The 26,227-nt window shown below is 48.3% G+C and overlaps 1 long non-coding RNA gene across 1 annotated transcript in view; it reads left to right on the top strand.

Annotated features, from left to right (window-relative positions):
• Positions 1 to 3,539: 3,539 nt before the first annotated feature.
• The window catches only part of LOC148110148 (uncharacterized), a 56,010-nt gene continuing 33,322 nt past the window's right edge, over positions 3,540 to 26,227 (top strand). The window contains exon 1 of the long non-coding RNA XR_015724335.1: positions 3,540 to 3,633. This is a non-coding gene — a long non-coding RNA (uncharacterized LOC148110148). The remainder of the gene's footprint in view (positions 3,634 to 26,227) is intronic.

Raw genomic sequence — 26,227 nt, 5'->3', positions numbered from 1 at the left:
GCGCGTTTGAGCCACTCAGTCTAATGATCCCTTTGTAATGATAATGGTACCCAGAGAACTTTGCAGCCTCTATAAGCAAGCCACGTGATTTTTTAAAGAAACAAAACAACTGATTCATTCGCTACAGAGCTGTTCTGGAAAGAATAGTTATTTGGCTAAATGCAAAGTTTCCCTCATCTGTAAATTAATGTGTGTACGTGTGCACGCACGCGTGTGCATGTGTGTGCGTGTGTGTTCCAGATAGATATTGGCCGCTGTTATCAGTGAACCAAAAATAGGCATTGGGACAGGTTCTTAAATAGTGTATCTGTAGTGGATGTCTGTGGGGATTCGAGGAGGACTCATCTCTCCAGCGTCCATCGCCTTCTTGTTTTGTGGGAATTTCCCCAGTGTGTATATTTGTAACCCGGTCTTCTGTCCCCCGCATGTCACAGGGCATTGTCCCATGGGCAAGGCTGGGCGAGTCGGAAGATCCAGCTGATTGCGTGCCCTGAGCCAGCAGCACAAAGAGAAAGCGGTGAGGCAGGGTTGACAGTGGGCATACAGTGGTGACTGGCACAGCACCAGCTTCCATCCGTGATGATGCTCCAACAGATTTGGCGTTTCCTGCTTTTGGGCCCTCTGCAGTTTACCTCTATTCATGAAAAAAGTTTTTGTTGAGAGCCCATTTTGAGCCAGCCACTGTTTTAATGCTAGAGATGCAGAAGTGACTACAACAGATACAGTTCCTGGGGGTGTAAAAATAACCACAGATTCCTCTCCCTGAATCCAGGATCCTGCAAAGCAGTGTCACAGGTCCTTTGAACAACAGGCAGAATCTGTTTTTCTGCCCTTTGACTCTGACTTGGCTGATGGCACGGTCACAAATGTGACTCATTTCAGGGAGATGAAAATCAGGTGCGCATTGGAACCCTGACTGCCATATGAAGAAATCCAAGCTAGACAGCTACAGGGGAGGAGTTCCCATGGGAAAGACACGAGGTAGCCCAGCCACAGACCAGCCAGCGTTCTACTAACCCAGCTAACAAACGCAGACATGGGAGCCAGCTTTAGTGGAGATCAGCCGAACCTGCCCCAGACCAGGGGACCGCTCAGCTGAGCCCAGTCCAAATTGTCAACCTGTAGAGTCAGGAGCTAAATGAATGGCTCCTGTTTTTAGCCACTGAGTTTTGGTGTGGTTTATTATGTGGCAAGAGTCTGCTGATACAGCCTCTGCCCTCATGGCATTGACATTCTAGTGGGAATAGATACTCTATAAATATGTATATCATATTTTCAGCTAGTGGAAAGTGCTATGAGAATTTTAAAAAGAGAGAACAAGGGACTAGAACAGTCAAGGAAGTGTTTGCTGAACAAAATACATAAATGGAGGCAGGCAAATTGTACACAATTGGAAAGTCGCTATTTCAGGACAGAGGACAGTAGGTGCAAATGGCCTGTGGCTGGAACATGTTTGGTACCTTTGCAGAAGGTGAGCATGCCAGATGTGAGTCGAGAGAGGGAGAGGGGGAGAGAGAAAGAAATGAAGCAGGGGCCCGTAATCACACAGAAGATACCACCATGAGCCCATGTTTTCAGAGTGAAAGGATCTGCCTAGACACACTGTGTGGTTGAGCAGCGCCATGCTTGACCAGTTCAAAGGGAGGAAATGACCAGGAAGGCCAAACGAGCAAGTCAGGACACCTGGAAGAGTACTGAAGGGACATTTGTAAAAGGGGGAGAGCAGTGAAACCACTGAGAAGAGGCCAATGCAAAATGGACAAATAAGTTTATTTTTATCATGAGCTCTTTGCTCCCTCTCTATAAATCCTCAACTTTGTGGACTTTCTTTTTTCCAGGAGAATCCCATATTAGCTGCCCTTGGCTGACATGCTTGCACATTCCTCCCCCCACCACCTTCTTATGCAGCGACAGGTGTATGATAAGGGACACCATTTTTAATTTTAGCTCAGTCGTAAGGTAATTGTAAAGATACATCTGTTACATAAAAGAATCAATCCTTTGATTCATTCTAAAAACTGAGAGGCTTTTTTTTCTTACCCAAGCCATTGCCCTTCTACTGTGACGGATTGAACTGAGCCGTCTGCATTGTGTCAAGTTACAAATGAACACTCAGCACAGTATACGCGACAGCGAGTTCATGTGTGTCAGTTCGATTCTATGCGGTTGGCCGAGAACACCTCAAGCATGAATCCTGATAACATATAGTTTCATGACATGGTAATTTACAAAGAATATTCTAAAATGGTTGGTCTACCTTGACCATTCCCTGCTGGTATGAGACATTCAGCACCAAGTGGCCAGTGAAGGGCAGAGCATGTCCAAAGTGATTTCTAAGAAAGCGCGCCTAGGGTCCGAGCCAGTGATGCGTGTCCCACCGTGGTGGCAACGCAGAAAAGACCCAGAGTAGGTAACTGAACCGAAATGTGAGAGCCACAGGATTGGGCTTTTCCGTGGGAAAGCCATAACGGGGGACCAAACCGTGGGTCCAAGGATAGTCTGAGGCAAGTGGGGCTCAGTAACTAGGTTTCTCTATTCTTTGCTCGGTGCTTAGGCAGATAAGGTATAAAGAAGGTGCTGGAGGAGCTGGAGGGCTAGGGCTGTTTTTCCAGAGGGGAAGCCGTGAATGTGGATATAGACGAGCTGAGGTCTCTCCTGTCTGAGGGTTATGCAAGGGGAAGAGCTCGTGGAGACGCGGCAGAGAATGTCCAGGCTCACAGTCCTCCCTGGAGAGCACACCTGGGACAGCTCTGGCAGGCGAGGTGGCTGTGGACCCCCCCGTGATTGTGCCCCAGATGGTCAGGTCTGTGGCTGTGTGCACGGTTCCAGCTCACAAAGCCTCCAGGCAGTGCTGTTCAGTAGAACTCCCGAGACGCCGGGAAGGCTCTGCTTGGCAGCCCCCGTGGGCCCGGTGAGCCTTGAAATGTGGCTCCCGTGACTGAGGAGCTGCATTTACAATTTGATTTAATTTTAATAAATTAGAAATTCGAGTATGAAAACCCACGTGCAGCTAGTGGCTACAAACCCTATTAGACAACCCACCCTGGAATAGTGGCCTTCAAGGCTTTGGTCCCTGATCTGGGGATGGGAATACTGGGGGGGGGTCAGGGCCCCGTGAGCGCAGAGACTTGTTTCGTTTTATTCTAAGACCTAAAACAAATCCTGTCACGGGATGTGTGTAACAAATGTTTGTTGAATGTGTTAACTAATTAATGAGAGAGGAGGACAGCGAATCAGACTTAACACTCTTTGACCAATATTCCTTTACAAAGTTTTGCCTCATGACCACCATCTTGGTTCCTTTCCTAAGGGTGGCTTCTAGATCTGGGATGACTGTGTCCAGTCTTCTCTCTGAAAGCCCCTGGCTAAGGGCAGGACCGAGACCAGAGAGTCTCCATCCTGACTGTCTTCAAATCATTCTCTCACCTCCACTTTAGTTGTTCCATATTATAATATTACAAAAGGTAGTAATCTTTATAGAGAAAATACCACTGAAAAACTAAACTCATACATTGTACATTCTCTCACCCTCAGAGAACTGTGATCCGGTTTTCCACCCTGGGAAGACAACTGCTGTAAGTGTCGTTGATTAAGAATCCACTTCGTGTTGTGATGAGCACCGGCTGTTCCAAGGTAAGTGTTGAATCACTGAATTGTATACCTGAAACAAATATGACACTGTATGTTAAGTAACAGGAATTTAAAAACTTGAAGAAAAAAAAAACCCACTTTGTACCAGGCACAGAACTAGACCTTTGTAAATAGCATTTTCAGTCCTTACAAGAATCCTCCCTAGGACTTTTCATCTCCCTGTTACAAATCAGGAAGCTAGGGCTCAGAGAATCTGCGTGACTTGTCCGAGGTCACACAGCGTCCACGTTGTTGAACCGTAAGGCTCTCCAAAACCCAGGCTCTTTTCACTCTACTGCAGCGACTCCAAAACTCTGTGGTTGTATCTTCCAAGGAGCCCAACGGCATAAGAACATAGTAGAGAAATAAAGTTCACTGCCAAGAGCTTGTTTTGTGAATATATAACTCCGAAGAAAACAACCCATTATCTTAACAGGCTCCTTCTTCCCCAGCCCCAGTTTAATTATGTGTACCATATAGAACTGAGAGCCCCTTGAAGTACAGGCCTACCCAGTGGAAGAAGATGCTATTTATCCTAGATGATGAATTGCCCCACATAGGTAATAAATCTGAGAGAGCTTCGTGAAGAATAACTACTGAGAGAAAAGATAAGAGTTTCCATGGGGAAGCTGGGGAAAGAGGGGTGGGTAATTATTGTGGTAAGTTTATTTATGCTGCCACTTTGGGCTTTTATGGGAAATCCTAAAAGCCCCATCTCTGGAGCTGGAAACTTGGCAGGAAGACAAAAGAAAATGTTGTCCCATTTCTGTTCAAGTGGTTACTAACATCATGGCCACGGGAGTCATTCTCCTTCCAGCAATGGTTGAACCTAGTGTGTTGTAATCAGAAGGGGAAAACGAGCCTGGAATTAGGTCCAGATGAGTCCTTTGTCCCTCACTTTCTGCCAGTTCACAGCACCTGCCGGGAAGTGGTGGTGAGTCAGGTTTTAGGAGAGCGAGGCCCTGCTCGGCCTCCTTTTCATCAGGACTGAGCCCGCAGAGACCAGCCAGCTCTGTGGAGTCAGACTCTGAATTGCTTTGCTGGAGAAGAGTTAAGACCACTAAGAAAGAAGAGACCTTAAGGCCCCAGGTCCACTTCTTCCTTTTGTGCGAATTCGAAAGCACTGCAGAAGAGGTGGAATGCGTTGTCAGGGGACCCCAGGCCCGTCCCCAGAATCCCAGTCTAATCCTTCTTGAAACCATTCTTGGGAACCAGTTGACCATGACCGTGCTCCCCATTGCCTCATTTCCCTCACCCCAGCCATAACTTTGGTCATGCTCTTTATTTTTCTCAACACTTTTCTGGAGACACAATTAGCCATGGATGTAAGTCCCGAAATGCTGGTCGCCACCGCCATCTTCCTAATCAGCACCAACCCCTAGCACCTGGCAGATTTGGCTCATGTTTTGAGACTAGGGTTGTGTGACAGGCCAGCTGAGATGTCCTGTGACTTGCTTTGGAGGGAGCTTGTGCCATGCAGCCCTGGGGTAGGGGTGGCGAGGCTTCTGGAGGGGGTGTAGCGACCACAAGACCATAACAGCTATGGTGATGGAGTAGTCAGAGCCGTTGTCTCTCATGCTCATGGAGCACCTCGCATGTTCCACATCTGATGGCGAACACTTCAGGTGCCCTGTCTCCGTTAATTCTCAGAGTGTGCCCAGGAGATGGCTCTGAGTACTCTCTGCCTTGTCAGAATAAGGAAACCAACCTGAGAGAGCTTAATCATTTGTCAGAAGTCATGCCCTGCTGTGTCTCACTCCAAGCTTAGGTCTTCTCGTGGCATCGTTCAGGGACTTGTGTGCCAACACAGAAATTCTGCTGTCCTTGAAGCTCCCCTGCCCTTTCCCCGCCAGATTGTTCTCGAAAGTCTTGCTAGACCTGGTGCCAGAAGGAGGAGTGTAGATTCCATCTCCGTCCTGGGCCTGCTGGAGTCCCACTGGGGGCCTCCCCTCCCTTCCAGGACTCCTTCTGACTCATGGTGCCCCAGGCCCGGAGGTAGCATGCTCACGAGAGACGTCTCCATGGTCCAAAGGCTCAGCTTGCCATCAGCTCCACACCACAAGTGAAACTGCTGTTTCTCAATATCTTCTTAAAATGCCACAGTAAATTCCCAGCTCAGAAACCAGCAGGGGCTTCAGTGTTCATTTACTGTGTGCCCCCCCCCAAAGCACACTCTCCCTTCAAAGCCATGGTGCCAACGTTGGTTCGATTTCCGTGCTGGCCCCCAAATCCTTCACTTTCTCATCCCCGTGTTCTTTGGTACTTGTGTTATCATGGTGTTACTTCAGCTTTACGTAACTGCTGTCTAAAAATTGTTTCAGTGGGAGACCGAGGCGTGTTTCTCTGCAGAATGCCAGCCTCAGATCCTTGTCCCTTGCGCAGCGGGGCTGGGCACTGACTGCCCGGTCTTCTACCAGAGTGACTCTAGGCAGCACTTGTCCCCAGCCTGCTGATAGGGATCCACGGTGCAGGATCCTGGCCACCGTGTGGTTTTCAGCCTTGGCACGCATACCGAGTAGGACCAGCTGCAGACTGCTGTGCACGGAGCCGTGGGAATATTCGGGGAGGCAGGATCTTGGGAAAAACAACCTAAAGCCGGGGAGAGAGTACAGTTATCTAATCTGGCAGAACTTAATAATTGACCCAGTAGTCCCTGCACAAATCTAGCCTCAGAAATTAAAGAACGCGTGTAAGGATGCATATAGTGACATATACACACGGACACACACGTAGTGGTACTGTTCTCTGGCAGCAAAACGTAGAAGAACAAGAGCCTCAACAGGCAAAGTATGGTACCTGTTTAATACGGAGTATTATGCACCTATTTAAAATGCCACCTAGATTCGGGAGGATGTCCATGAGGCTTGTGCAAAGGGAGAAGAAATCTGTAGGATAGCACGTGGATTCTAAGTCAGATTGTGTAAAATGGTGGCAGCAACACCCAAAAGCAAACAGAAAGAATCGGCCGGCTACTCACATGTGCTGTTGAGTCGGTACAGCAGTGGAGAGCCCCGTGGGGTCAATGCCAGTGGCCTCCGAAAAGAAGAGGCAGGGGGATCATGGATTTTCTTTTCTTTGTTTTGGAAGCACATGTTGCTTTTACAAGTAGAAAGATGGAAATAATAGTTGTCCTTAGAAGGGCAGGCGCTTCAAAGCCGAGGCAGTAGGACGGAAGTGGGGGAAGGTGAGACACTTGGTGAGGGATACCAGCTTCTCCACTGTATATGTTGTTACGGCCGAAAAAGAATCTTGTTCTGTGCCCCGAGCTCCTGCACCGTCCTGGGATCAGGTACTGCCAGGGTGTTGTGATCTGGGGAGCCAAGGTCACCTCCAGCTTCTGCCCCCCCATCCCAACACACCCACCCACCCACACACACACACCCTCAGGGAAGTGGGCAGGCAGGAGTCTGAGAGCTCTAGAGGCTATTTTATAATCAGGCGCCGGGAAGATGGGCCTGGGATCTTCAGGTAGGGATGACTCGTCGGAAGGTGGCGTCCACTAAGCCCTTGGTGCCTTAATCGGGAATTAGCTCATCAGGCCATTCTCTTGCATCCTTGTCCATGACTTGGCAGAATGACCCAAGAAACCTGAAATAGACACTGAATAATAGTTCTGGCGGATGATATCTATCTTGTTGAACAGACATTTCCCAGCTCTGTTGGAGTACCAGAGTCAGCTACTGTTTTTGGCATTTCGATAGCATAAAAATGATCCTCGTCGTCGTCATCACCATCACTAATGCATGCTGAGTGCTGATGTTCTAGGAACCCTGCTGATGGCTTTCTCTCCATTATCTCATTTTATCTGCAGAGCACCCCTGTGAGGTAGCTTCTATTATTATCCTTTTTTTTACAGCTAGGGAAACTGAGCCAGGATTCCAACACATGCCTTCGGACTCCAAACCCACATTCTTGGTACCCTTGGGAGGTTGGTCGGTACCATAGATGGGGCGGGCTCAAATAGTCATGAATGTTAAGTCACGTGTTTGGAGTCCCCCCAGCCCACCCCACAACAGTTCGTTAGTCTAGGAGAGCTATGCCCAGATTGGAAACAGCAGTCCAAGGGGCTGCCGAGGGCTTTTTTCGCTGACGACGAGCTAAATCCTGCGTCAGCAGTGTGACATACTATTCGGACATCAGTCCCATGCTGCTTCGCTGGAAGCCCAGGCTTGCAGTGCTGTGAACTGACAGGACTGTCCTACGCTGTCGTCCTGAACCCATCCGGAATAGTTTTCACTTGGGACCATGCCTTTTAAAAATAAGCATGCACGAACAGGAGTGTGTCCAGAGAAGCATGACAAGGCATTTTCAAGCTATTTAGTGCCTACGCTGGGCCAGGCTCTCTGCTGAGCCCTTCCCTACATAGTCTAATTTACTTCTCTAAGAGGGTGTGTTCTCAGTCCCTCACAGAAGAGAAAAAAGAGGGCTAGAAGGCCCAAGAATGTTACCCCAGGTCCCATGTCTGATAGACGGAGAGCTGGAATGTCTTACCAGGTGTGTCTGACACCAGAGCCTAGGACACTGCCTCCAGGCAGGCCCCCGAGGTTGGTGGCCTACAAGCAACAGGAAGGGTGAGCCCACAGCAAATGGGACGTTGGTGAAAAACCCAGTAGTCCTTTTCTGCTATTTGGACAAATGTCTTTTATGAGGACATGTTTTGTTGGGGCTGCATAGTTGTTGCTGTGGTTATTTGTTTTCTTTGTAAGGAGGATTTTACATAGTGATCTTTATTTCCTACTTTACAAATTGCAGGTGATGCGAGGTTTGCATGTGTAGCTTCTGCAGCTGCCGAGCATCCCCTCCAATTAAAAGGCGTCGGCTTGCCAGTTTGTTACGGTGACCGCAGTGCCTTACGGAAGTGCCCGCCTGCTTGATTCATTTAAGTTATCCACTGGGCTCTGTGGGAAAAGGAGGGAACTTTTGTGTTCTGAGCTGCTTGGAAAAGCAGTAAGTAGCAGGGCCGCCAGTTCCCCGACAAAAGCCCCTTCTACCAAGTAGAGCCAGTTGCTCATTTAAACCCAAGACCTCATGGAGACAGTGAGCTTCCCATTTGTAGAGGTAATCAAGTGGGGTTTGAATCTGTCAGATATTCTGTGTAAGCTTAATCGTGGGGAGGACACGACCTCCGTAATTCCATTGTTCCGGGCCTCACTTAATGGGCCCTTCATACCCGTCCTGTGGTTCACCTTCCCACTGCACTTTCTTGCATGGCAATTCTCCGTTAGGAAAACGATGTCTAGCAAATGGAAAGGAAAATTGTTGCTCTGTTTGCGTGTTCCCCACCAAACGGGTATTATCTTAATGCAAAAACACAAGTTAGGAAGAGTCGACGACTGTAGCCGGATATTTTGTCAGGATTCCCTTTGCCTACAAGTAGCTGGATATTGTTTTCTCCCTGTTAATTTGCCTCTGAGCTGTTGCAAGATTCTCGAGGGTGGACATTTACAACCGGTGTTTTGACTTCCGAGGGAAAGAGGGGCTTCCGGAGCAGATCTAACACTGGCATTTTGGAACGTCTTAGTGGGAATGCTTATTAGGTCAGCTCATTGAACGAGAAAGACTAATTACAAGGACAATTGCTGGATTTTCTTGTTTATAAAATGTTAATGAATCAATGGTGTGATGATGCTTTGAAAGCAGGGACGTAATGTCTTCTAGTTTATGTAACTAAATTTAAAGTGTTAAGTCTGTTGTTAGACTTACATGTCTGGATGTATGACAATGTGCGGACAATATGTCTCTAGTAAGAAGAATACTTGCGGGTTTTGTATTGTTTGTTTCAAAAATCCCATCCCGCCCCTGGATTTAATTTGCGTGGCGATTTTGTGTGATTCTTGCTCGGTTAACATGTATGACGTTACAGGCTCTGTCTTGTGATAGGGCAATCTGTGTGCACAGGGTGCCCCACTAAGTAGGGCGGCAGTGCTTTCCATGCGAACAAGGCATCTTCTTCGTTTTCCTCCCCTACAGCTTTGAGCTGCGTAGTTTGAAGCCTGGTGAACTTTGTGGAATGAAATCTGTAGGATTACCATTGAAATGTGAATCGGCTTCCAGAGTTTGCCACCAGAAGTGTGCTGCGGCCCTTCCGATGTCGTAGGGATGGGTTGTAAGTGAGGAACGCAGAGACACGTGTGAGAACCGTGTGAGGACACTGATAAGTGACCAGTCACACTTGGTGTCAGTGTTGGGGACAGCGAACGTGACGGATGTGTCTGCACCATGAATATGGTCAAGCGGCTCTTGCGTGCTCTTCTCTGTACGTTTCTGGATTTGCAGGTAGACTTCTAGAGGTGAAACCAGGCTCTGCCGCTCAGACGTCCTTGCGTGAGATTTGGAAGAGGGATTGAAGGCATCTTTCTCTCCCGTTTCACTTGGCAGATAAGGTTGCAGTTCATAGACAGGCAGCTGTAACAGGGGCTCTCGCCCTCTGATCTTTGGATCGCTGATGCAACATGGTGTGTTCTCGAAGAGCTAGGGATCAAGATCTTAATGTGGAATTGATTGCAAAGTAGACCTTTTATTTTCTATTTCTTTCAGCATAAGTTACAAAGATAGTACGAAGAGCTCCCATACATATCACAGCCAGTCTTCTCTAAGATGCATTTCTTACATCGGTATGGCACATTTGTTAGAATTATCGAACAAATATTGGTACGTTATTATTAGCAAGCATTCATACTTTATTCAGATTTCCTTGGTTTTCACCTTTTACCCTTTTTCTGACCCAGGATCCCATTCATGATAGCACATGACATTTCGCCTTCCTGTCGCCTCTTGACTCTGACAGTTCTCACACTGGCCTTGTTTTTGATGACCTTGACAGTCTTGAGGATCCTGGGCAGGTATTATGCAGAGAGCCTCTCAAATAGGATTTATGTGATATTTTTCTTATAATTCGCCTGGGGTTATAGATTTGGGGGGAAGGAAGACCACGCAGGTGTAGTGCCTTTCTCCTCACATCACATCAAGGGTACCTGTTATCAGTGTGACTCCTCATTGTCACTGAGGGGATTAACCTTGATCATGTGGCTGATGGAGTCCTCATCAGGTTTCTCCCCTGGAAGGTTACTCTTTCTTCCCTCTTCGCATACTATGCTGTTTGGAAGGAAGTCGCTATGCAGGGCCAACACTTAAGAGAGGGGAGTTAGCTTCACGGGCTTGAGGGTGAAGAATCTACATACTTTATGTGGAAATCGTTTGCATGGGAGATGTGTCTCTTCTCCCGAATTTATTACCTTGTTCATCTATTTATATCAGTATGAACTCGTAAATATTTAGTTGATGTTTTGAGTTTTAATTCAGTACTACATTATTTTTTTTTAGATTTTATTTATTTATTTGACAGAGAGAGAGACAGCCAGAGAGAGAGGGAACACAAGCAGGGGGAGTAGGAGAGGAAGAAGCAGGCTCCCAGCAGAGGAGCCTGATGTGGGGCTCGATCCCATAACGCCGGGATCACGCCCTGAACCGAAGGCAGACGCTTAATGACTGCGCCACCCAGGCGCCCCAGTACTACATTATTTTGTTACTCAAAGCGTTCCAATTTTGCCCATTGGGAGCTTTCTCAGTTAGCTCCCGTGTCCCTCTGTGATGCCCCCACCCTCCATCATTCCAGTGGTTTTTGCTTGTTTTTTTTAGCACTTTCTTATTTTCTGGTACTACAAGTTACTCTAGGCTTATTTTATATATTCCCTGCCCCAGGCCAACAGTCCATCATTGATCAGTTGATTTTTAAAAATTGCCCCAAAGGAAAGTTTTTTTTAAAGAAATAGTGGGCAGAACAAATAAAACATACCTGTGGGTCAGATCAGAGCTGAATCATTTCTACTGCCAGATATTCTTTCCAGAATATTTCTGTGTCTCTCTTCACCTCTCAATCCAAATCTGTTCTCATTTTCTTCGTTCACACTCAATTAGAGATGACCATCCATGACTCTCTTATTTTAAAGGTAGTCAGTCTGATCAATCTCTTGGAAGGGGCGCTAATAGATTCAGGAGGAATCTAGTGATTCCGTACCCTCTCTCCTAAAACAGGAAGGTCCACTTGCAAACAGAAGGTGTTACAGATAAAGTCAAGATTTGACTTTGCAGTAAAACCAGACTGTAGCAAGTGCGACAAGTAGGCAAAGTACATCCACATCTGTGAAATCAGACAGCATGTGGCACCCCGTGGGGACCCGAGAGGGCTGGCGGCCTCAGTAGAGAATGAGAGGGCCAGCCCGACATGGTTGTCACTCTGCAGGAAAGAGGGCTCATGTTGGCAGAGCCTCTGATTTTGAACAGAAAGTCCAAAAAAAAAAAAAAAAAATTAAGCATTTGAAATTTGAACATCTTTGGGTCCACCAGTTTGAGACCTCTTTGAGGAAGGCTACTGCTAATGACTGTGCAGCAGAATTTCAGGCATCGGGCAGTTGTGCAAGTCTTGCCGGACCCAGCATCCTGCGGGAGGCCCTGCGTCAGAGTGCACGGGCACCTGCTACTCACCTGAAGGCAAGGCTGACTCTGGCCCCTTCTCAGTATGTTATCAGTACCACCGGTGAGAAAGCTGGGACTGCAGTACTCACATGACAACCTGACCAGCGGACGTTGTGCTGCCTTGCTCTGTTTCCTGCTTTTCCCTCCTTCCTTCTTTCCTCCTTCCCTTCCTTCTTCCTTCCCTCCCTCTCTTCCTCCACCTCCTCCTCTCCTCTCCCCTCCTCCCCTCCTCCTCCTCCTCCTCTCCTCCTCCTCCTCCTCTTCCTCTCCTCTCCCCTCCTCCCCTCCTCCCCTCCTCTCCCCCTCTCCCCTCTCCTCTCCTTCCTTCAAGCATTTTCAACCATCCCAGTCTGGCTGAGGTGCTATGGGACTCAGGGTTGCCCTCAAATAGCCAGGATTACTTGGAAGGGGAATTGGAGGATAGTTGGCTGGTGAGTTTAGTGAGTAGAGCCTTGGGGCACAGAATCAAATTCTCCCCTGCTGATCCATTGCCTGGGAGCCGGCCCCCCTCCAGACTTGCATTCAGGGGGGCCCTAAGCCATCCGTCCTTCTCTCCTTCCCAAGGCTGAGCCACGCCTGTGACCAGTCTCCTCCTGGCACAAAGAAAGCCATGTTGGGAGGCTGGCTGGCTGTGCTTCCCTCCGCCACTCTCTCACTGATGCTCCCAAAGCCTAATGAGCATCCAGGCTGGAGGGGAATCCCCTAGAAACCACCTGCTCTGCCGTCTCAGGATTAATGGAATCAAGTGATGCAGCAAGAATGCCATGACAGAACCTTATGCTGCCTATCCTCTTGGTGTCCTTTAGCTCAAGAAACCGTAAACAAAAAAAAAAGAAGAAGAAAACAGCTGGTGGTATAATCCCGCTCTGTTCTTCGGAAGAAAGCAAAGGGGAGAGGGAGTCCTCATTTTCACATCTGAGAGGCCTCTATTGACGGAAAATTCTAGGGAACTCTGTGTGTGTGTGTGTGTGTGTGTGTGTGTGTGTGTGTGTGTGGTAACTCCATCGTGATTGTGAAATGGGAGCGTTGGGATTTCGCCCCAGCCCCTCCCTCTCCAAGATGGTCTTTTGTGACCTCGAGAGAGCTTTACTTCAAACAACTCAATTTCAGGGATTTCAAAGCCCTTTATAAAGCCAGCAGCGAGGAGCACATTTTGTTTCCCTGCTTCACGAGCAGAGCAGCCAAGGCGCTGAGTAAACACGGGCCGTCTGGTGTGGTTGGGGACCAGGGACACAAAGGCAGGGTCTGGCATTTGACTTAAATCCACTGGCAAACAGAACTCACTATTTCTTGACAAATTTCAGATTTGGCTCTTGAGGGAAGAACTGTAATCGCACCTTTGTTCAAAGACCTAGAATCAGCCCCTCAGAGTGCCCTCAATAAGGCAGGGGTTGGCGGGAGGCGACGCCAAATGGGGAAAGTCGAGGATGCTAATGGCTAAGGCAGACGAGCGAGTTACTCACTCTCCTTTTGAACCGTCGCCCTGTCCACCTTTCGGGGATCATATTCCCCCTCCCGAGAAGGCGACTTGGCCATGCTTTCCAGCCCAGACGCTGGCTGGAGCCTCGTCTACGGACTTTGTTTGTCCTGATGGGCATCTAAGCTTGTTTTTTGGTTTTGGTTTTGGGGTTTTTTTGTTTGTTTGTTTGTTTGTTTTTAATCATCTCAAGCTTGTGTTCAGAGCTGGATGGCCCTGGAATGGTGAACAATACTGGAGAGCCGGAGGCTGAATCGGGGGTGAAATTATTGCAGTGTAAAAGAGTCCTTTTAAGAAAGTCCCATTTTCCAGAAGTCCAGTTCTAGAGTTTGGGAATGACAGATAAATGGTGATAAACGATGTCTTGAATCGTGATGTAGGACCTTCATAGCCAGCTTGTTCCCGGTAAATGTTCTCTAGGTCCTTCTTTTATGTAGGGAAAAAAAAAAATCAGAAGTAACACTTACTCACCATAAAATCATTAAGACGTCCAAATAGCAGGACTTCTGTGGCTTAATACCAAGTAACAATATTGAGGTTAATGAAAGTGAACATTTATTGAATGTTTACTCTGTGCCAGGCCCTGCCCTGAATTAGCACTTGACATAAATTGAATCCGTCATCAGAATCCTATGAAAAATTTTGATTATCCCTAATTTACAGGTGGATAAACCGAAGCATGAAGAGGGTAAGTCCTGTGCCTGAGGGGGTATAGCAGATGAGTTGGCAGGGCTGGGACTAGAACCCAGGGATCTGGGTTGTTCTCTTAGCACCTGAAGGAGTGTAGACTCCTCTGTGGGTTTCTGTTACTCCGGCCTGCACCTTCCTCTGGGCTCCAACTCTCTTTCTCCTATATGGAATTTTAAGTTTCTTACTGGGGAACTCCCAGAGGTCGGGCACCTTGAATTGGAGCATGTTCCCTTAGCAGCGGTGACACCCATCCCGAGCACAAACTTGGCTGTGCCCTTGCTGCGCGTCTACCCAGCTGGGTTCCAGTACACTCCAGCCAGTCAGCTGAGTTCATTGAGCTGAACACGCACCAGACAAGCCAAAGCCCAGAGCACACGAAAGAAGGATCTATTCTAGCAATCTGTGTGAATATTGGAAAAGTACTTAGGGACAGTGTTCTCTCAAATGACGAGTGCGGGTAGGTGCCAAGACAAAGCCCGGGTCCCATAAAATGCCCAAGTGTCACTTTTTCCATTAGTGTTTCTGCTGATTTAGAACAGCGGTTTTCCCAGCCTTACTTTCCTCCCAGCCCTCCGCCATTTATTTTCCCTTTAAAGATCTTCTTTTTCACCTTCCCCTTTGGTCAACCCACACGGTGTCTCCACATTGGCTTTTCGCGACCGACGGAGGAGATTTGTTTCCTGGAACTTGCTTTGTTGCTTTTTCAAAATGGGAGACTCTGCAAGTGTGATCTTACGTTTCTAGTATATTCCTTAGATTCTGCCTGCGTCCTCACTGTGGCCAGGTGCCTAGATTGGGAAGAATGCGAAGAAGGGTGCTTACCAGAAAAGTAAGATTTTGGCAAAGAAAGTAGTATATATATCTGTGCTAGAAATGTGAGACCGTCGTTAAAAATGACGAGGTACAAAGCAAGCCCTAACATGGTCGAGCAAAAGCACACAGTGTCAAATGTTTACAAGTATTTTTCGTCTCATTACTGGAAAAAAAAGAAAAACAATCACCGAGCAATACTGTGTTTTTCCCTGTAAATACGCATACATGGATGCAGGTGGATATGACAAGACCTGGAAGACGCCTTACCAACCACACCAACATCCTGAGGGAGGACAGAACCAAGGGAACCAGGAACGAACCATGTGATAGAGGACTTGATCCCTACCTATGTGGTTTTAATGTGAAAATGTATTGATAGATTTCTTATTAACATTAAAAACATGCAATAACTTTAACTTTAGGAAAGACCATGGTAGCCCCCCCGCCAAATAGGAGATTTCGGCTCATGTCTTCGTGCGTGTAACCCCTTACCGCCTTTTATTTACAACTGGAGTTAGATTGGAAATGTGAATTTTCCTGGACTAGGTCACAGGGAGAGCTCACCGTCCAGTCGAGCTCAAACGAGCGAGAGTTTCCTTGAAGTCAAAGTTTTGTCGGCAGCAAGGTGGCCACGCCAATGGAGCCCCGCTTGTGCCTGGCATGGGACACTGTAAGCCAACTTGACAATTTCATCTGGTGGTCGCCCTACCTGAGAGTTGAGTCTCCAAGGAGGGTTTGTCAATGTTCAGCACTTTTTTTTTTTTTTTTTTTGCTGGAGTCTACACCAGCAGCTCTGTCCAAGCAGCTCACCTCTTTGGTAACTTTTCTGAGGCCAGACACTTCTTGGGGTAGCCAAAGCAAAACAAAACCCCAAGCCAGGGAACAACGCAACTGCAGCAGGGACGGCATGTCTCATTATTAATGACTTCAACAGTCCATGCATTCTGATGACCAAGAAGACAAGTCATTTGAGTTCAAAGACAATCCAGAAAATCGAAACCTGCATGCATTGAGCACCCCATCTGCCAGGGGACCTGGCCTTCCTGGATTTCCCGTGGAGCTGGCGTGGCCCTGATTTACTGGCCCCCACATACCCTGCGCTTAAGTGCATCTCGGCCGCCCTGCCACCATCACACGCCTTGGAGGAGTTTCTACTAAATTGCTGAGCTCGGGGAAACGATACAACGCTGGGCAGGTGGTCTAAGGAAAAGCGGGGCTGGGGATTAGGTGGGAGGGGGGCACGGTGCGAGGAGGAAGGGTGAGCAGCAGAGGTTCTGGAGATGGGAGAGCTGGTGACTGGGGTAAAAAGTAATTCCCGTTTCCTCCCCAGTGTGTCCTAGACTTGGGTTGTTGAGATGGGGGTATGGCTGTGTACCTTGGGTTATTTTCTGTGTAGGTCCGGCCCTCCCACTCCCCCCGTGGATCCCTTTGCCTTGCAGTTCCATAAAAAAGCAGATGCTGTCAGTGGCCTTGAGGTACTGTGTGTGCAGGCTGAGGGGGAAACCAGCACCCTAGCTCTGCTTTCCACCCGATCACTGCCCTCTGGCTCTTCCTGTGCAGGTTTATGGAGCCGCCCTGACCAGGCCTGCCTTCCAGCCCCCCTGCGTCCTGCAGCGGTAGCCTCTCTGGGCCCCACCCTCCCCCCAAGACATTGTGAAAAACTCATTTTTATGATTGTGTTATTATAAAGGTAAATCGGTAATGTCATGTATTAAAATAGCTCGTTTGACCCAAAAGTTCATTTTTTTTCCCCTTGGGATTTTAATCTTTGATCCCCTGGTTACTGATGGATCGATCCCAGCCACTAACTTGGGAACTTGGGTGAGCCCCGCGCTGCCGGCCAGCTGCTCTGTCCCGGGAATCCCGAGGGGACTGGACACATTGGAAGCGCAGCTCCTGGTCCAGCTTTCCCAACACCGTTGCTGAACAAACTTGAATAAACTCATCACGAAAGAGGCCAATAACTCAAGAGATAAGGGCTTGGAAAAGAGAAAGGAGAGATCTGTTTTGGGTCCTGGCGGTCGGGGGCGTTGGCAGGCTCAAGCCTCAACCCCTGACCTTTCTGCCCGCCAGATGGACACCTAGAGTTTTACAGAGAGCGGTTCAGGGGGGTACTGCCCCAGGGCAGGCAGAGACCCCGTGATCGTGAGTGGGAGTAGCGCGTGATGGCGGGCGGGGAAGGGGATGCCTGGGTGCGGTCTTCCAGGTATTCCTAGAAGGCAGGGCTTTTCCGGTCTGGTGGTTGGAATGTTCTGGTCTCTGAAAAATGTCTTCGTCAATGTCTCAAGAAAGTGCGGTAAGAAGTAAGCATGTTGGGTTTTAGTTACATATGGCATATGTTCAGCGGTCTTGTCTGTTTCTGGTCCTTATTGTTGGAGTCTGCTGTTGAACAGAAGGGCTTGCGGACACCCACACCCCAAAGGATTGTGGGCCCTAGGGGCTGTGCTAACTTGCCCAACAGGGGGGTCAGCCCTGTCCCAAAATGAGTGACATTCTGTTTCCTCCTATAAAGTTAACCCTGATTTACAAGCTTTCCAGGAACTCGTAATCAGGCTCTTCTCTGATTTTAAGTGCCTTGCTGGGGTTTTTTTGTAGCCCCTTGCTCACAACAAGCAAGCAAACAAACAAAAAAATCAAGGCATAAGGAAGTTTTAAGGTGAGGGTTTAGTGGCCCTGAATCTCAAAGGGTTTGTGAAAAAAAGATAGAAAATCAACTACCTCTCAAAGAGTAGTTACTATGTGCCATTCCCATTTAATTCCAGTGAGCTGGATACTCTGACCTTTGTCAAGGATGACCTTTACGAGCCTGGATGAAAGTAGCGTGCTCAAGGTCACGCGGACAGAGTTGGAGCTGAGACCAAAGCGATTTGTCTTCCCTGTGCTGCACTTGCTGTTCCTTCTCTCTCTCTCTCTTTTTTCTTTTTTTTAAGATTTTATTTGAGGAAGAGAAAGGGAGAGAACGAGTGGAGTGGAGGGGCAGAGGAAGAGCTGGAGAGAGAATCCTTAAGCAGACTCCCTGCTGAGCACAGAGCCAGATGTTGGGCTTGATGCGGAACTCAATCCCAGGACCCCAGGACCCCAGGACCATGACCTGAGCCACCTTGATACCCCCACGTGCTCTTCCTTCTATCTGGAGCTCTCTTACCCAGGATTCTGACCCTGGCTGACTCCTCCTTTCCTTCCAGGGTTCAGTTGATGAGGAACCCACTCAGAGGGCAACCACTGGGTCATTCTTGATGGTATCGCACAGCTGTAGTGCGCACTGCATTTGTGAAGATCTGGCATTCCTTCTCGTTCTCCTTCTCTCTCGTGTGTATTTATATTGTGCATCAGTCAGTCTGTTTCCCTCTACCCTTAATCCCGACCCAAGTATATGAACTCCATGATAGCAAGCGTCTTTTCTCTCTCGTTTACTGTATGCCTGACATATAGCATGTGGTCAGTAAGGCGTTGTTGAGGGTCTGAGTCCAAAGTCCGTATGCACATCACCACCACTCCACACTTCCCGTGGAAGCTTGCTTTTGCTTTGACTTAAATTTGATACCACTCAGCAAATTGGAAATCGAGGTAATGTGACTCAGTGAACAGGAAGCACGGGCTCAAAGTTGACAGGTTATGTGAATTTTGACAGGTTATAGGAATTGCCTGACCCTACGCCTTGGTTTCTTTTAAACAATGAAGCTTAAGATAGCACAATAATGGTGGTTGTCCTGGAATCCTAACTGAGACGGTGCTCACCACCAGCATTATCAAATACACAATATTGCAGTAAGTGATGAGCTCTGAGATGGTGCATTATGAGGTGTTTTATGGAGAGAGGCCTGAAAAGCCAGGAAAAAACAATGACTCAGCCAGCATTACCTCTGGTACAGAAAGCTGTTTGGAGTACTGCTTTCCCATCCAATGGTGACGTCACTCGATGCCCTGAGAGTCCTGCCCGCTGGGGAGTCAAGGCTCTCCAAGGAATTGCCTGACATCAAAACTTTGGGAGATTTGGGGGGCTTCTCTAGATCTGACTAACTTAACCGAATCTGATAGCTCAGAACTTACTCTACTCCAAAGATTCTTACAGTGTCCGAAGGATGAGGGAAACCGAGCCTGGGGAGGCTCTTCTGTCAGGAGCCCTTGGGGTGCAGGTGGGAGCTCTGCACGGCTGGGCAGCACCCTGGTGTCCTGGCCATGATTCTCTCCCAGTAGAAACCATCTCTGGGGTCCAAGGCTGGGTGTGTTGACAGTGACTGCCTAATGGCTCCTAAATTGTGACTTGCCTTGTCACTGTTCTCTCAGGGTCCAACGTATTACTTTGCAGAGCACTTTGGAACAAATAGGATCTAATTCTGTTCCAGGATAGCAGCGAGTGGCTGATAAATATTTCAGGCTGTAATTTTCTCTCGTTTCTTGGGGACTTACATGTATCACTCTTTGGCGCTCCCACGAAAGTGTGTTCGGAGCAGGTACCTCCCAGCTGAACATCTGCGTCTCTGTGTATTTGCGGCTCCAAAAATATCCTTTTGTAATTACAATCTTCAAAGAAGTCCATCAACATTAACCAGGCAGCAGTGTTGGCAGATGCCTTTTATACTCGTAAGAACAAAACTGGGGAGGCTGAGTGGCTCCTCTTTGGTGTCAGATTGGAAAGCCCCTCCTGGTAGTGGTCTGGCCGTGCTCTGCCTGCCTTGCTTCCAGCAGAGCATACATTTCTCATTGTCTGAGCGAGGGCTTGTGAGATTGTCTGCATCAGCGCGAATCCCAGCCCTCGTTACTGTACCATCCCCAAGCCTCAGCTTTTCTATTCAGAGTGGTGAGGGCATCGCCACACTTGGGAACCATTGGTATATATTTTGCATAAGGAGCCTCGTATTTTATTAATTAACTCATCAGGAAAAAAAAATGTGCTTTGGTGATTGATTCTTTGGGAGGAAATTCAATGTCTCATTAGAGATCATTACAGGAGCTTAATACAATTACGTATGTCAGACCGAATGACATTTGACATTATGGCGTGAGAGGTTCTTTCTAAATGGGACGTGAGTGAGGCAGATGGTAAACTGAGGATCGTCTTTGTTTCATTTTTTCCCCCTTCAAACAGAAATGCAGATCAAAGAGGGAAGTGAGAGGTAAGAAACCTTGGGGCTTGAAGCTGTCTCCTTCGTGGCCGACCGAAGGGCACAGTTTACTAAGTTCCTTTCTTGAGACTGTGACTTAGTCCTGAAGAAAAGGAGTTAAGGGACGCCTGGGCGGCTCAGTTGGTGAAGCATCTGCCTTTGGCTCAGATCATGATCCCAGGGGCTGGGATGGAGCTCTGTGTTGGGCTCCCTGCTCAGTGGGGAGTCTGCCTCTCCCTCTCCCTCTTTTGCTCCCCCTGTTTGTGTGCGCACACACACTCTCTCTCTGTCAAATGAATAAATAAATAAGTAAAATCTTTAAAAAAAGAGGAATTATGTTTTCCTCTTTTAAGACGTCCAGGGGACCTAGGCAACTCTCTCACAGCAAAGCTACATAGCACAAAAGGGTTCTCATAGAAATGAGCCCATTCTCGTTTGATAGGCTCAGACAAGCAACCAAACAAGCTTGTAGGTCAACGAAGAGAAAGTGACCCAGCTCCATGAAGGGTATATCATTCTTTCAGAGTTTTCCCTTCATTCAAAAGACACGTCATAAATACTTTCCTTGAATTTTTGCTCGTCCGTCCTGTTCACTGACACCTTCACTTCACCTCTTACCAGACATTTAGGTCTTCCCTTGTTCACTTCCCCTGAGGTTGAGGACGCAGGGCTGATTGCTGTGGGTAAAGGCCGACCAAAGACCAAAGAGCAAAGACAAAGTCAAGAACTGTCTCAGATGCTATGGTACAGTGGGTTTGATTTAAAACCAGACTGTAATTGGCTTCCTTTGTGATCTTGGGAGAAGTCACCTAAACTTGCTGTCTGCACTATTAACTTCTGTCTGTCGTGGCGTCTGCTCCCTTGACCGCGGACTCCTGCACAGCAGCTGTGAATCCCCGTTCTCCCTCTCCCACACAGTGCCCACCATGCGGGCCTGCAGTGCTAGGGGTCTGGAAATGTCTAACTGTGAGAGTACTTCTTAAAGGCCAGTGTTGCTCTGGGCTCCAGACACTTGTGTCACTTTATTTCTTAGCATTGGTAAGGGTAAGACAATTTCTCTAAGATAATTTCTCTAAGTAGATCTCGCTTTGGACACTAGATTTGGAAAACTCTTGGTAATTTGTTACTCTGATCACATTTTATTTTTTTAAAAGATTTTATTCTTCTGGGGGGAGAGAGCGTGCACACAGGGGGATAGGGGCAGAGGCAGAGGGAGAAGCAGGCTCCCCAAGGAGCAGGGAGCCCAATGTGGGACTCCGCTTAACCGACTGAGCCTCCCAGGTGCCCCTCTGGTCACAGGCTACACTCCTGTGACCCAACATCTCCTGTCCACGTATGTGGAACTCACCTAGAGATGTCCATTAACGATAGAGGGGGAGAAACCAAGATAAGTCTTGGTGGAGAAAGTCATGTGCGGCTTGCCAGCCGAGAGTCCCGTCTACTCGCAGGACCTTTCTCCTTTGCATTGTACCTTGGACTGTCTGGAAAGTGAAGTTAAATGTGTTACACTTGCCCCGGAAGGAGCTCTTGAGGGTCGCAGAGCAGAGGCCGAGCTGTCCTGACACGTGTGCTGTGGTCCCGGGGGTTCCCTCTCTGCGAAGGTTTCTTTGCAACCTGCTGCACACGGAGAGGGACATGGTTAGTTACCCCTGAGACGGGAGCTCCTATGGGAAGACTCTGCGGTAGCTTCGAGCCCAGTTCCCTGCTGGGTCCCCAGGGGCTGTAGAGAATGGCTTTGCTCAGACCCCACCTCGGACCCCTCGATTTGTCTCCTCAGGCTCCGGTTTTCTTGCTGGGCTCTCAGAACAAGCTGGGAAAGCCCTTCCGCTGCAAGACACTGCTGTTTCAACAAGACTGGCAGCGGGGTGTGCCTAGGCTGAAGACTTTTGTGAAAAGTTCGCTTTTAAGTAAATACCATAAAACCTTTATTCATGCCCCATGAGCGTGAGACAGGGTCCTCTTCCATGTGTGTGGCCAAACCACACTCTGGGACTTTTCCTCCCAGCTCTGAAACCCGCCATATGGAAGTGATTGTCTGGAGAAGGGAGCTGCTGCAGGCGCAGGGTGACAATCGTGGAGTAACACCCAACACCGGTTCTGGAAGCCGCGGAACAATGTCCGTTCTGTGGTCCAGGAATGTGTTTTCAGGGCACTGATTCCCTGGATACCCCAGGAGAGCGAGGGAGGACGGGCCCCTGGCCAGCCTGCACTGCTGCCTTCACCGCCCCGTGCGGACAAGGTCCGTTCCTCCCTCCTCGTGTGTTAAGTGAATGTGTGGTGTTCATTCAAGGGCAGTGTCTGCTGAGCTCCGGTTAGCATGGGCTGTAAAACGGCTTTAAGTAATCAGCATCCCGGACCTTAGAGATGAGGTTGGAACTGTAAACCCCAACCAAACAGAAACATAAATTGGGTGGTGATTCAGTGGTGAGGAAACCCTGAATTTTGTTTTTTTCCACTGAGAATGCACAGTGCAGTTCCCGTGTGAGAGACCAACTAGATGGAGCTCCCCCGACATCAAAGGCATTTCAAAGTTTCAGAGTCCGACTCACTAGTCCTAGGGTAAAGATGGCCGAGTAGACTATGGGTTAAATGACCAAATCACCAGTTCACCCCTGTGGTCTTTCTTTTTTTTCACTTGTAGAATGTTTGGGGTGCTGGGAAGATGGGTCCGATCTCCCATTTATCCACTTGTTCATGTTCACGTAGATGGTTCTCTTTCTCCAGATGGTCCCTCCCGCTGCCACCGTGCCAGATCTAAGGCCAGGGAAAAGGGCTGCTCCTGAGATCCCTCTGGAGAGCTGGATTTGCGGCTGGGATCTGTTAGTTGCATTTCTAAGCTTGAGAGGTCATTTTCCCTTTACCTTGAAGGTAGAAGGTGCCTAATAATCCACAGAGTGATTTTCTTATCTGCAATTTAGAAGCCTGAGGCTACTGGGGACATTTGCAAAGGCCGGGTGTTGCTGGGAAGCAGGAGTCTGGCTATACAGCTTAAATAGCCCTCCTCCCTCCCCTTTTTTCCAGACCCTATTTCCCAATTCCAGTTTTAAAACATGAAATGGGTTAAGCCCAGCATCAGTCAGAGACTGACGTTTGCTAAAAGGACCCTCTCATTTAGCCCCTGATTTTAGTGGGACTTAAAAAGGGAAGGTCTTAACAAGTATTTTAAGTTGATGAATAAAAACAGACACACCAGAGGGAGATTTGCCAACCGTGTAAATACATAGGCGTTAAGCCCCCTGTACGTAAACCAAATATAAATGGAAAGACAATGAGTAAATGGCACATGTAAACGGACAAAACCCCAGTGGATAAGCCATAAAGATCTGACGGCAAGGCCCATGTGTCTTTAAAATTCTCAGCTTTTCTCTTCAAGTAATGTGCGATTTGTCCCAGGTTTACAGTTCATTCATCCCACTCAACGTCCGCCTTGGCACCGCTCAGTTTGTCTGCCATCTACACGTTGGGGCTTTTGGCAAATGCAGACGCTCTGGACAAGGGCAGCTTTGCAGTGTTAGACCCCTGATGGGCCTCAGATAGTATAAAACAAGGATTTGTAGCTCTTTAGGGATGTCGCACTGTTTGAAGCAAAATATCTTCTCACTTCTTTTCCAGTACTTACGTGTGGGGAGCTAATCCCAGAGCCGGGAGAGGAGGGACCAGCACAGAAGCCATTTTCCCAGAGGCCGGGGGGGGGGGGGGGGAGTGAGCTCACTTTATAGAGCCGATGAAGGGTCTCTGATCATCTCCTTGAGCACACATCCTCAGCTGTGGCTTCCTGACGTCCTCTGGTCTCAGATAAACACAAGTTAGGAATGTTTTAAACCACCCCCCCCTTTTTGGGCAGGATCAAACGACGCAGCACGTGAAAAGTATGATAAAACCGTGAATCACTGTGCAAGATTCTCGTTTTTGGAGGAAAGAGAGGCTCTCTGTGCAAAGTGACCAGGGGAGCCACGATTTCAGGTTGATTGCCAGTGAGAGTGCTTAGGAGACGTGTTTCTGTGGCCCTGAGCAAACCTTAATTCTTCACTTAAGGGTCTGGTCCCACAATACTGGCATTTATTCACTTCTCGTCAACCTGGTTGCCGCTGTCATTCCACGCTGTGATCTCTGGCGCTGTGTGTCCCCATCCTGTCTTGGAAGGTGATACTGCTTTGAGTAGCGCTCACACCTTGAGCTCCTCCGCCAGCTCCTTTGACTTCTTTGGCCAGGACCAAAGCGTGACAAGTGTGTTATTGGTTTGCACAGAAGGGCTGGGAGCCCAGCGGGGGGCTGAGATCAGAGAGGCCGGTGGCACCTCCCAGGACAGCTGGCCATCCGGTGGCCTTGCTGTGAGTGATTGCCAGACAGGCCTTCTAAAGCGGGGCTATTTACAAGAAGAAGGTGGAATATTCTGCCATCACAAGGACAGTCTCTTATGGAAGGGTCAGGAGGCAGAGAGCGTTACCTTGCTTGGAATTATTCAAGAGGCTGCACAGCTTTGCATAGCAACAGAAGGCTTGTTGACAGGACTTAGAGGCTTCCGGAAGAGGGGACTATTCTCTGGGACACAAAGTCATTAACCCCCTGCGGGAAAGTGTGAAATTATGCTGTATTGGGGGCTGGGTTCACTTGTGTGGCCCTATTGAGGCTATTTTCCTCGCCCGCTGGCCAGTGAAGAAGCAGGCTCTTCCCTCTGTCCATATCATTAGCGAGTTGGGGGGCCCTGCGTTGCTACAACACCACCCAGACAGCTGAGGCTCCAGCATTTTCTGCACTACGCTGCAGGGCCCCTCTGCGCAGAGTGGGGTAGTTAGCTGCCGTGAGCACCACATCCCTCAACCGTGCTTGGAAGTGAGCCCTTCTCCCCTGGAGCCAAGGTTTGGGAGGAAATGCGTGCCCCTCCCTACCCCCCCTGAAAGAGGAAGGAAAGTCACATTTCTCCTCCTCTGAGCTCTCCTCTTCAGGAGGGTCAGTTTTTATCTAGTACAAAGAAATGAGGTGAGTCTTCCCCAGGTTACATGTTCGTACCCCTTGGGCTATCCTAACGGTCTAACTTTGGACAAGTCACAGCCTCCAAGTCATGCTCTAAGGACTCGAGAAAAAAACAGTTCCTCGGGGGAGGTGTCAGCAGAACAGCCAGAAGGCTCTGCTGTGTGTTTGGCAGATCTCGTGCCTTGGGTTATCTGGTTAATGTCCAGTATTAAGGAAAAGCAAGGCAAGGACTTATTTAGGTGCTAGTTTGGTGCTTTTTTTTTGGCGGAGCAAGATCCAACAATGAGCCTGTTTATCATTTCTGAGCCCCAGATTCTGTCCTTGTAAAGTGGAATGGATAATGCCTACCTGATGGGGAAAACTTTAAACACGCCATAGGGAAGGAGCGAGATAAACTGTAGCACGTCTCTAGGATGGTGTACTGGACACACTTTGAAAACAAAGACGTGGGTGCTGACCTGGAACGTTGTTGAAAAGCATTAAGTGAATAAGGACCAGATGTAGCACAGTGTGTGTATGAGAGTTTGTGTGTGTGCATGTGTAGAAAACTTAACGCATGGTGCACGGGGAGATGTGTATCCTAGAATGCACATCACCGGGGCGGGGGGAGGAGGAACCCCAAGAGTCGGTGGGAAGTCGGCTTAGAGGAGAGGGAGAGTTGGGCTTCAGGAGCACGGTGGGCACTCCTTACTTACACACTTGTATTCTCTCTGTTGAAGTTTTCTGTCCGGATCCATGTCTGCCTCTTGTTTTCAAAACGGCACCAGAGTTTATTCGCATAGTCAGAGGATGGCTCTTCCTTTTCCTGTTCTTCCGGGTCAAAAAAATGAAAACCTTCAATATTGGTATGGGATTTAAATCAATGTGTCAGGTGCCCAGAGCACAGAAGAGGCTTGGTTAACGTCGGTGCCAATAACACGGAGGGAAGACCTGAATGTTCTTTCTATTGACCGTGTCTTTTTTTTTTTTTTTTTAAGATAGTAATGTTGACTGTCTCTTAGATAGCATACATTGTTTTCGTTGCTATTTTTTAGGGTATTTACCATCTATTTCTCTGTCCCTT

This window comes from Ursus americanus, chromosome 5 (genome assembly GCF_024610735.1).
Source record: "Ursus americanus isolate L20-20 chromosome 5, mUrsAme1.1.p, whole genome shotgun sequence".
In the NCBI taxonomy this organism is placed as follows: domain Eukaryota; kingdom Metazoa; phylum Chordata; class Mammalia; order Carnivora; family Ursidae; genus Ursus; species Ursus americanus.
Note: the sequence above shows the minus strand (reverse complement) of the source record. Positions and strands in the feature narration are given on the sequence as shown.